This window comes from Ursus americanus, chromosome 3 (genome assembly GCF_024610735.1).
Source record: "Ursus americanus isolate L20-20 chromosome 3, mUrsAme1.1.p, whole genome shotgun sequence".
NCBI lineage: Eukaryota > Metazoa > Chordata > Mammalia > Carnivora > Ursidae > Ursus > Ursus americanus.
This window is the reverse complement of record NC_142129.1, coordinates 35,454,749-35,467,030: the sequence shown is the minus strand read 5'-3', so window position 1 is coordinate 35,467,030 and position 12,282 is coordinate 35,454,749. Positions and strand designations below refer to the sequence as shown.

At 35.3% G+C, this 12,282-nt stretch overlaps 1 long non-coding RNA gene and 1 pseudogene across 2 annotated transcripts in view; one reads left to right on the top strand and one right to left on the bottom strand.

Annotated features, from left to right (window-relative positions):
- LOC123789047 (uncharacterized) overlaps positions 1-12,282 on the top strand; it is a 450,578-nt gene that overhangs the window by 105,324 nt on the left and 332,972 nt on the right. For both annotated transcript variants that reach the window (XR_006778839.2, XR_015723746.1), the window contains one exon: positions 5,844-5,926. This is a non-coding gene — a long non-coding RNA (uncharacterized LOC123789047). The remainder of the gene's footprint in view (positions 1-5,843; positions 5,927-12,282) is intronic.
- On the bottom strand, positions 7,492-8,265 carry LOC123788669 (thioredoxin-dependent peroxide reductase, mitochondrial pseudogene; annotated as a pseudogene).

Here is a 12,282-nt window from a genome sequence, read left to right as displayed (position 1 = left end):
CATAAATCTTTATTTTGAACATAAAGAAAGGTATATCCAATTTTTATTAATGGAAAATTAATTTCTTTCTGTCATTTTAAAATAAATATTAAATAATAGGAGTTTGAGTGAGTATCAAATTATTGGTTGGCACTGAAGATGAACATGTTCTAGTCTGGTTACAAGGACGTTTTATGAAATTCATGTGGTTTTTGTCCATACATGAGAAGAGCGCTTGCAAAGAAGCATAGGTGAAAGAGCCATTAATTTTACCTGATAGTGAAGATAGTAATTCAGGAAACCTTCATAAAAGACATAATGCTTGAACCTGCTTTGAATTGTGACGGTGTTCACTGGGCAAAGGGAAGATGTCCATCATAGAGGATACAGTGTAAGTGCAAGGCACACAAGTGTGGAGCATTGTGGTTTGTGTGCACACAAAGGTGAGGCAGGTGAGAGATCAAGAAGGAAACAAATGCTTGATGAATGATTAGAAGTAGAGGAAGGAGAAAATGAGATTAAAGATAATGCTAAGATTTCAAGTCATGTTCGTTTGTCCTTGACAACATTTTTGATTGCTATATACATGTGTACTACAGTTTTTTGATCAAAATCTTATAAAAGCATCTACAAACAGGAAATTTCTTGTCATCAAACATTAGGGAAAAAAGTACTTATAACAGTGATAATAATCATGTTAAATAAAATCTCTTCCTGGAAGAAAAGCACAAATCAATTTTAAAAATAAGGAGTAAGGAGTAAACCCCATTCAACTTTGTGGCTTTTAGGCAATATTAGAAAGAGATGCTATTTAGAGTATGGCAATTAACAAATCCTGCTGTAATCCAGGAAATGTAAAATCAATCTTTAAGCCTTTTAATGCTTTATTCAAGTGTTTGTGTGGAGGGGCGTGGGAGAGGGCAGGGCAGGGAGAGAGAAATGGGAAAGAGAGATTTTAGAAATATTCTTTTAAGAAGAACATGTCAGGCAGATATAACATGCATAATCTGCACAGGGATATAAGCTTCATTGTACCTGAAAATGCAGTAATTATTTAATTGGTTAAACTGTGAATAGCAGAAGTATATAAGCAATTGAATGTACTTAGAATCTTTTTTATACAAATCAGCACCCATAATAGGAAATTGAAGATAAATAGAGCAGAGTGCATTATAGGATTGTTGTTTCTTCACTGGTATATCAGATGTGGCAAGGGTTTCTTGCTCTCTCCCTATTTCCTGGTAAGGGAGTATGAACTTCACCACCACTCCATATATACACCTAAAATGTCTTCAGCTGTTTTTGCATATCCCTAGAGAGAATCTTGTGAGTGTTCCTGAATAGATCCTCTCAGTTACTACATGTTTCATTTTCTTTTGGTGCGTGTTTCTTTTGGAGGTGTCGTCAAAAAGATTCAAGAAGGTATGTTGCTCTCTCTCTGCTTCTTGTTTTGTTTCCTGTTATTCCTTGTTAATTACCACTGTACCATAATCTCATTGGACTGAAGTTGGTCTTTTAAAGAGGGAAGAATACCCCCAAACACACACATCTGTGTGTCATACCCTATCACAGAGGTCCCAGACATATGTCAGTTTTATTCTCCAAACCTCATTTAGATCATGCATGAGCAATTATTTCAGCATCTTGCTTGAGCATCTATCTTTTCTTTGTGCTTAAATTCAGGAGGTTTGGCCTGGAAGCTAGGAGTCTACTAAAAACAGGGCTTGCTTTTTATGCTAAATCTTTTCTTGTCTTTGAATTAAAGTTTAGAATTTATAAATAATTGTTTGATAGTAAACTTTCTAACAGTCCTATTTAGGTAGGTAGGACAGTTTATTATCATTACCATTTTATAGACCAGAAACCTGAAACTTGGAAAGCTGTATATACTGAGCAAGTAAGTTGCAGAGGTGAAACTCAAATCCAAGTTGTCAGAGTCCAGACCTAGTTCACTATCCTCAACTGTCTCTGCAGAGATGGAGATATGCTGTGTGTCAAATGCCATCCTGTAATGTGTAAAAATCTGCAATTACAGAATGACATTCCATCCTTAACTGAGAGTAGATTACCTTGACTGCTTAGAGGCACCTCATCAAAGCCACAATTCTTCTCTCAACAAAAATGCACATTAGTGGGCAACTTGGTGCAAATACACACTTCACATTCTTTTGCAAGTAGATCCAAGGATTTTAGGGACGTCCTGAACCACAGAGCTATATTTAAAAGGAACATCTGCCTGTTGCATACTGATCCTGTTCTCTAAAGTGGGTTTTATAAAAGAGGTTTTACTGTGTGTATTTCAGTGCTAGTATATATATTTATTTTGATATCAAAATCCTTTATCCAAGGCATATGTTCTTATTAAAAAAATATTGAAAATGCATAAAAGTGAGTCTGTATGGTAAAGGGGAAATTTAATTGAAACACCCAAAATTCTATTTTCCTGGAAGTTGTATTAACAAATGATGGCTTCTTATCATGTTTACAGTATTGAATTGAACTGTTAAATACTACCCGTATATTTGAATTGAATTATAGATATAATCTATATGTATCATATATGTATATATGTACATACATATACAAACATATATTTAGTTGCTTCAAAGTATTTAGAGATTTGAGCAAACATTTATTGTACATTTAACAAAATATTTTTAATAACTAAAAAATTATGTCTGCATGACCTTTTTAGTCAGTTGAGTAATTGACTAGTATCTGATCAATATCAATAACCTGTGTGAGCATTGTGAAGGATGGTAGTGGAGGCAGAGGCTCAACTTTAGTGGTTCTCAACCTTCGTTGCCCTTTTGAATCACCTGAGGGACCTTTAAAGAATGCTTTATGCTGTGACTCCAGTTTTATGAATTTTGATTTGATAATGTAGAGCATGGCCTGAACAATGGGATTTTTTTAAAAGCTTCTCAAGTGGTTCTAGTTTGCAATAACTGGCATAATGCATTGGTTTCCCCCTAAGTGGGAGAATTCTCAAACAGCACAAGAAAGAGTATATTCATTATAATCTGTCAAGCCGGGACAAATTGAGATTATTTTTGAGGAGAGGAACTGTATTTAACAAGGGACCAAAGTGATAAATTCAGCCCACTCTTTTATAAATCAATCTTTTTTCCTTCTTATAAATTACATACAACAGATAAAATCTGAATTGATAAACATGCAGCTATATGCTGATTACATAGTCTATGTAATTAACCTTTTTGCCTTGCCTGATGAATCAAAATCCATGATTATATTTAATCAGAATTATGGAATTTAGTTTCTGTAAGTTTCACCTGAGCCGTGTGATGCACTTCCTTATTCTTAACATGTCACAAAATGTCTTGTACATGAGGTTACATTTTTGAATCATAGTTTAATAAACCCAATCAAAAGTCTTTTTTAAAAACCTTCAAGGCCTAATTCCTGTCATCAGAGGAAGTTTCAGCTTTTTGAACCATATCTAGAGTAGTTTAGGGAGTTGGAATGGTAGTGGAGGGGAGGGAAAGGAAGAGCTTTAGAGGAGTCCAAGGAGTATGGATCCAGTTTAATTTTTTAACTCATATTTATAATGATGTTTTTCCTGGATACCTCTTCTTCCTGCACCCCCATTTTAGGTAATGTAAAATTAGCAATTGAATATATGTGCAGTTACCTGAGGAGTGAGAAGAGTAGATTTAGAAGGATGATTTCAGGGATGATTCCTGTTAGATGATGCCGTGCCTCTCTCCACTCCTGCATTTAGCCTGTGCAATAACTAGCACAACTGTACCTGGAAGGACTGGGAGCAAAGGGCTATCTCTGGAGAAGCTTTAGATTTTAAATGTAGCTGAGTAGATCAGAAACGGAGTGAATGTGAAAAAATTCACATACATTTTTATCATTTAATATGCCTCCAATTCTTTTTTCTTCCCATCCCCATACTACACTATAATGCTAGTTTGTTTGTTTGAGTATAGGTAGCACACAATGTCACATTAGCTTCAGGTATACAACTTAGTGATTTGACAAGTTTATAAATTATGCTGTGCTTACTGCAAGTATGGCTACCATTTGTCCCATTAGTTCTCTATTACAATATCATTGACTGTATTCCCTATGCTCTGCTTTTTATTTCCATGAGTTACCCATTCCAGAACTGGAGGCCTGTATCTCCCACTCCCCTCACCGATTTTGCTCCACTCCTCAACCCCCGCCCCGACCACTATCAGTTTGTTCTTTGTATTTATACTTCTGATTCTGCTTTTTGTTTGTTTATTCATTTGTTTAGATTCCATTTATGAACAATCAGTAAATGATCATAAAGTGAAATTTTCATGTAACCCCTGCATGGGTCAAGATATAAAACATTGGTAGCACCATGGATATGTTCCTTTTACTCTCTTTTGACTTCTAACACCACATATTGGTACTGCAGATTTTGTGTTTTATATAAATTTGAACATGATTTATATATCCTTTTGCGACTTGCTCCTTTTACTTAACCTTATATTTGTGAAGTTCATCCCCGTTGGTGCTTGTGGCAGTAATTCATTCATTGTCATTGTTATGTATTGGTTGTGGTAGATTGCTGTAATGATAGCTTCCAGTAAATCGTGCTTTTCTGTGTACATGCCCTTCTGCAATATGCTACTGGCTGCTTCCTCTGTCAAAAGAGGGAGGCTGTTTTTTCACTGTCTTGAATCTGGACTGGCTTTATGAATGCTTTGACACAGATTGTGATAGAAATGATATTATGCAAGTTCTAGAGCTTAGCCCTAAGAGTGCTTGCAGTTTCCTCTCTTACCATCTTAGATCCTTTTATTATCATGCTGTGAAGAAGCCTAAAGTAGCCTACTAAAGATTAAAGGCTCTGCAGGATGAGAAGAATAATAGGTTATCCCAGTGATAGTCAGCACCACGTTCCACAGACCATCTTACACTTGCATATCTAGGTGAAACATCAGATGACTGAAACCACATGAGTGAATCCAGACACACTGGTAGAAGAAACCCCCAGCTGACCTACAGAGTTTCCAAAAATAATAAAGTGTGGTTTTAAGCCGCCGAGTTTTAGCGTAGTTTGTTATGTAGCAATAGATAACTGAAATAGCACATGTGAAAATATTACTATTAATTTATCCATTCTACTTTAGTGGACATTTGGGTTGTTTCTAGGTTTTGGCTATTATAAGTATTTCTGCTATGACGTGTTTTAGGATAACACATATATGCATTTCTGTTGAATATGTAGTTAGAGGTATACTTGCTACATGGATATTGGTAAACACTGCCAAAGAGTTTTACAGAGTGGCTGTGTCAATTTATATTCCCATCAGCAATGTAGGAGAGTTCTAGTTGCTCCATGTCTTTATTAATTCTTGGCAATGTCTCTTATTTTTACTTTAGTCATTCTGGTCTGTGGGTAGTAGTATCCTACGGTAGACTTAATTTGAATTTCTCTAATGACTGAAGAATTTGATCATTTTCATATATTTATTGGCCCTTGGGATATCTTTTTAAAAATAAGGTATTTGGTTAAAGTCTGTTACCCATTTTACTATTGGGTTGTCTGTCTTTTTCTTACTAGTTTTTAGAATTTGTTTATCTCTTCTGGATACAAGCCTTTTGTCAGCTTCATTTGTTAAGAACATCATTTCCCACCCACTTTGTGTCTTGTCTTTTTATTCCTGTAATGGTGTCGTTTGAAGGTTTGGATCACAGGATCACACCACCACTTAGGTCAGCTGAGGTGATAGCTGAGGATGAGGGAAATTTAGAATGGATACTGAAGAAGGGAAAACGTGTGACAATATGGTCCTAAGGTCAACTGTGTGATGGGGCTGTAGTTCATGCCACTGACCTTCCTCTCTTGGGTTTCTTCTTAGGAAGAGAGGCCTATGAACATGGCATAAGAGTTGGACTATGGCAACAAGGAGATGTGCCTCACAGATCTCCAACCACAGGGAGTGTGAGTAATGATGTTATACTTAACATCAAGAAAAGTACCTTTTCTTGTTTACTGGCCATTTATATATCTTGTTTTGTGTAGGACCTATTCAGTTCTTTTGCTCATTTAAAAAGCGAGTGTCTTTTTTTAATGATGTACACTAGTTCTTTATATATTCTGAATATGAATTCTTTGTTAGATCAACATGAAGAGACTATTTTTCTCTCAGTCTGTGGTTTGTTCTTAACAGTATTTTTTTTTTTTTTGTGGGGGGGTGATTTTCATTTTAATGAAGTCCAATTTAACACTTTTCTTTTATGTTTAGTGCTTTTTGCATCCTGCCTAATGAATTATCACCCATCCCAAGTTCTTGAAAATATTCTTTTAAAGGCTTTAGATTTTAGCCTGTTCTTTAAAGCAATGGTGTATCACAAATTAATTTTGTATATAAGATTAGATAAGTGTAAAGTTTCTCTCAGATATGTAGTTGTTTCAGAATACTTTATTGAAAAGACCAACCCCCTAACCGTTCAATTGCATTGGTCAAAAATTATTGATCATATATATATATGTATATGGTATTTTTTGGATTCTCTTTGTTGACCTAATTATTTTCTCTCACATCAATATTGAACTATCTTATTTACTGTGTCTTTATAGTAAATCTTAAATGTGATGCTATAAATCCTCCAACTTTGTTCTTCTTCAAAATTTGCTAGGATTCTGCAAGTCCCTTATATAACCATATGATTTTTAGAATCAGCTCTTCAAGTTCCATAAAAAGTGTACTACAAATTTTATTAGGATTTCATTGAATCTTTTTTTTCTTTTATGATATGCTTATTATGTACTTTACATTAAGCACTTTAAAAAAGAAAATAATTACAATGATTTCAAGATGCAATTCCAGGATTCAGTAAATGTCCTTTATAATTATGGCCAATCAATATCTAGAATTGTATGTAGACCCTAAACCAGCTAACAAATAAGTGAAATAACTATATTAATCTCAGGGATGAGAAACATGCATGATTACTTAAGTCACTTTGCCGTTGTGGTTTTTTTTAAAAACATGATTCACGTTTGTTTCAAGTACATACACATTGATTGCAAGAGTTAAATTAGACCACTGATGTTATTAACACCTTAAATCTATGAACTTTGTTACCTTAAAAGAAAATTCAGTTTAGTACAAGTAAATTCAAGAAGAAAATTTCAGGACCTTTGATCAGAAGCTTTCAATGCTTGTCATACTACTCTGGTGTACATAAAGGTTCAAGTAAGGCTAAGAAAGAAGAGTGTTTCCTCTTCTCATTGAAGACAGAATCCAAGAAATAGGTGAACTAGCATTCTATAAACTAGCTGGCCATCAAGAGGTTACTAATAAAGGACTCTTAATGTGTGCGAGTACATTTAAAAGCCTTAGCCAATGTTATAAAAACAAAACATTTAGAGTATTATATATAAATACAAGCATAATTGGTTTTTTATCTTCTATAAATAATTATCTTTCAAATGCTTCTTAAAGTGAGTTCCAACTGTGGTTCTTTTCTGATGTGAGAAGTTGTAGATACACATGGGATGATCTACTGATACATCTTCTCAAAGTATCTTTGGAAGCAATTGGATTTGGCTTGATTGTAGGAGAATCCCATGTCCAGTTTTCTGGGCAGACTTCTCCATGGGTTTCCACAAACTGAAATGCCTTCACCAAGCAGAGGTTCACCAAGGAGGGATATTTTGGTCCACTGAGAGATCACTGATGCTCAAATACTTGATGACCCCATTGGGATCATTTATGAAGAGACCTCTTAGAGCAACACCAGGGCCTTCTAACAGCACAAGGTAGTCTCAGGAAATCTGTTTAGTCGCATCTGACAAGAGTGTGATGTTCATATGGCCCAAACTGCTATTCTTCCTTGGTGTGTTTATCCAGGCAAGATGGGTAAAGTGGGAATACATTGAAATTGCAACAACTTCACACTTCACATCATGAAATTCATTGGCTTTGTCACTAAAAGCAACAATTTCTGTAGGATATACACAGATGAAGTCCAAAGTATAGAAGAAAAGCACCAGTATTTCCCCATGAGGTCATCAAGGCTTAGGTCTTTGAACGCTGTTTACAACCATGATACCCTTAAAGTAGGGCATGTGCTGGACGACAGCGGGTGCATGGTGTGAGGAGCTGGTGCTAAAAGTGAATTTTGCTTGACCAGAACCAGATCATAATACATTTGTCAAGCATGTTCTTTGAGAAGCAGCAGGTCTAAGGGCTGCAAAGCAGAGATGTCCTAAGGAACAGTACTCACATGTTGGGTAACCCAAGCCCAGAGACACCTTCCCACTGTGGCCGCCATCTTTAGTGCACAGGATACATGCAGCAAACTGGAATTTCATTGAATCTTTTGACCAATTTAGGGAGAATTGACCTCTTAACAAATTGAGTACTTCAGTGTATTTATATGGTAATTGTTTACTCCTGTCTTAGAGGCAAAACTTAAGCAGCAGAAACACAACTCAAGATTACTGAGAACAGGGTGAAAGAGTCACATAGATAAAGAAGTGGTTGTCATCTGAAAGAAGGTGATACATATGAAAAATAAAAAAAACCACAAATACAACATGTAACGAAATGCTTAAGTAGAGAATGGAGCTAGTGGAATAGAATCAACATTCAAATTCATAGTGTAGCATTTCCTAAGTTAAAGCAAATCAGTAAGGCTAATTATGTTTTAGGAAAAACTAATAGAGGATAACCACATCAAGGTAAGATTTAGGGAGGTTACTGAATTTCAGAGACAAAGAATAGTATATTAGATTTCTGATCAATGTGGTGTGCTAAACTAATGTAGAAAATCATACTCCAATCTAAAACACATGTTGATACATTTAACAATAAACTTTCAAAAATATATGTCAATTCTTGAAAGCAATAGAAAAGGCTCTAGAAAGTAGAAATAAAGTTTATAAAGCCGTAGTTGCAAGTGAGGGAAGTGAAGCTGTGAGTGGCTTTAGAACAGAACATGTGCTATAGCTGCTAAAGTTCCAAGACCTCACTCAGATCAGGGCTGAAATCTAGGCCTGTGCATGATAGGGAGCTGGAACTGAGCTTTTTACATAAAGCTGACAACCATCGATTGTTGTCTAGTCCTTGAAATAGAGGCTAGAAAGACTACTTACAGACTGGGAAGTGCCCTAGTGATCTGGGTCATTATAAAAATAAATATATTAAATTCACATATGTAAAAGAGACTTGAATTGGTTAAAAAACGCTATGTAGATATAGTTCATTTATAACTAGACACAAAACATTATATCATAACCCAGAAAGGTAAAATACATTTTTGGAAAAAATGTACTGAAAATACTAGTCGAATAAATGCTTGTTGATTAATAAACAAAAAGTATTTAGCATGTAAAACATTAATAGGGATGAAAAGGGATGCAATATAGAGATAAAAGGAATATTCCACCAAGAAGCAATAAAATTAAGTTTTGTGTATTATGACCTTACAATATTTAAAGCACGTTTAAATATTCAATATGTAAAGGGTGAAGGTAGACAAAAGGTACAAACTTCCAGTCATCAGATAAATAAGTCCTGGGGATATAATATACAGTATGGTGACTCTAATAAACTATGCTGTATTCTGTATTTGGAAGTTGTTATGTATTAAGGGTATGTCTTAAAAGTTCTCATCAGGAGAAAAAAAATATGTAGAAATAATATTTAAAGCAAAGATGGAGAGAGTTATAAAGAGAATTTGACTATCCATAGTTATGGCAGGAGATTTGCATATGCCTTTTTTAGTAACCAATAAATAACACAGACAAAATGTTTTCACAGATACAGATTTGAACAATTCAATTAACAGGTTTGATCTAATAGATATGAGATATGTGTGAGACCTGATGCATATAGTTCCTGACCATAAAAATAGGGAACCCACATTCTTTTCAAATACTCAGAGATTAGTTTTTCTATTGTGTTAAAATGTTTCAAAAATGATAGATTTCCAAAGCAAAATGTTGTATATACAACGTACAACATGAGACTATATATATATTAATAAAATCTGACAATGTAAACTTAATATGCATATAAACATATGTAATAAAGTGTAGAAACCAGATGAGCTACATGGTGGTTGTCTCTGAATAAAGAGGGAGCAGAATGAGACCAGGGAGGTGTATGAGGGGACTTAAAGTCTGAAATGATTAGTTTCTTAGTAATAATTAAAAAAAGATCTAAAGCAAAAATGGCAAGATGTTTTCACATATTATTGGTCCTGGATTGTGGTTACATGGGTATTTGTTATGTTATAGTGTAATTTTCTATATGTTTGGATAACATCATAATATTTAAAAAGAGTAAGGAAAATCTTATGGAAGAATTAATTGGTAGATAAGAACTTGCTTTTGGGATGGTATGTCCTAAGTCTTATCTTGATATATTGAGATAAGGTTGATATTATGAACTCTGATAAAATGCAATATTTAGAAGGTCTTTATATTAGCAGCAGAGTTTTAGCTAATTTCTTGGAATTTGTCTAAGAAAATGCTGTATATATAGAGGTATTTATCAAAATACCATAGAGTCTGCCTTCTACCAGTAAGACTAGAGCTGATCAATTTGAATGGGTTGAAGTAAACCTCAACATCGTAGAGTTGTTCTAAGAGTTAATGGCAGTAACATATGCCAGGCATATAATATAAATCAACAACAAAATTATGCTGTAAAGATGCAGTATTCAAGCAGAAGATACATGTTAGTTAAAAGTGTTAGGGAAAAATAAATCAAGCTGGCTTCACTATTCTCTTGGGGACATTAAATACCAGTAGTCAGCCAAGCAATACATAAAGAGTCCTATGGGCAAGCTAATGTGACCCCAATATTTCATAGCAGCCATGTTTTCATTCATGTGTGAAGGTAATCTAAAAATAAAGTTAAATATGCAAGGAATTCTAAAATATATCACCCATGTGTTCTATCTAAGAAACTTACCTGAACAAGGAAGGCTTCATCAAAAAAAAAAAAAGAATAACTCTGTTTTGTTTAATGTTCTGTATGTAATGTTTATTTTGCCCAACATTGGTATTGCTGTATTTGTTCTCTTTTGGTTTGTGTACTTCTGATTTTCCCTTGCCTACCCTTGTATATTCAAGCTATGAATTACAGTGTTTTATATCATCTTATATACAATATATGGTTAGAACTTGTTTCTTTTACCTCCTTAAATTCATGAGTCAATTTCTTTTAAAAAGTGTTTTTTTTAATCTCTCTTACCTTCATTTCTATGATAGGTGTTTTGACTTAATTCTCTTGTATCAGTGTTTATTTATGTGTGATCCTATTTTTGGTTTTCTTGCTGTGTTTTATTTCCTTTCTGTTGATATATAGTATCTGTTTCCTTTGTGCCTCCTCCCAACTCTTCCATCACATCTCAGTAACTTGAAAATACATACTGAAGCATATTTTTAGGTCTACTAGTAATTATCTCCATTAATTTAAATATTCTTATTTTATAGCTTGAGAAATGAAATGGCATATATTGACCGCCCTCTTATAAAGGATGAGGAATTAGCAAATGTCTATTTTTGTTTTCTTTTTTCCTCACCATTTTTGTTAGCATATAATTAATGTTTTTGTCTTTATCTTTATCTTATAAAGCTTTTGTTTAAATAATGACAACAATTGCATTGTTGTTCGTAGAGAACTATGTTATATCAGTAACCTGGGATTCACAGAAAAGAAGATTTAAAAAGTAGACAGAACGATTTGAACAATTATTATAAATATATTAATAAAATGTACCATACTTAGTGCCCTTTAAACAGAAACAACTAGTTTTACAGGCTATGAAACATTTACAAAAATGACCATATATTGGAGGGAGGAGTTAAGATGGCGGAGGAGTAGGGGACCCCTTTTTCAGCCGGTCCCCTGAGTCGAGCTGGATAGGTAACAGACCAGCCTAAATAACCACGGAATCAGCCTGAGACGCAGGAAGATACATCTGGATCTCTACAAATGAACATCTCCAGCGCTGAGTATTGAGGTACCAAGAGGGGAGCCCTAAAACCGCGCACAGATATCGGAAGATAAACGGAAGGGGGAGGGAGCCGCCGCGTTTGGGCGCCGGGAAGCGGCAGCCACCTGCACGGGGGAGCCGGCGGACTCACGGAGGGCACCCGCGAGAGAGCGGACTGAGACCGGTGAGCCGTGAACGCGCGCCACCAGGCATCTCCCGGAACACTGGAATCCCGGTGTGCTCACGGGATCCAGACTGAGACCGGGAGCTCCCGGAGCGTGCGCGGGGCAGCTGGCGGCTGGCGGGCCACCTGCACGGGGGAGCGGGCGGACTCGCGGTCGG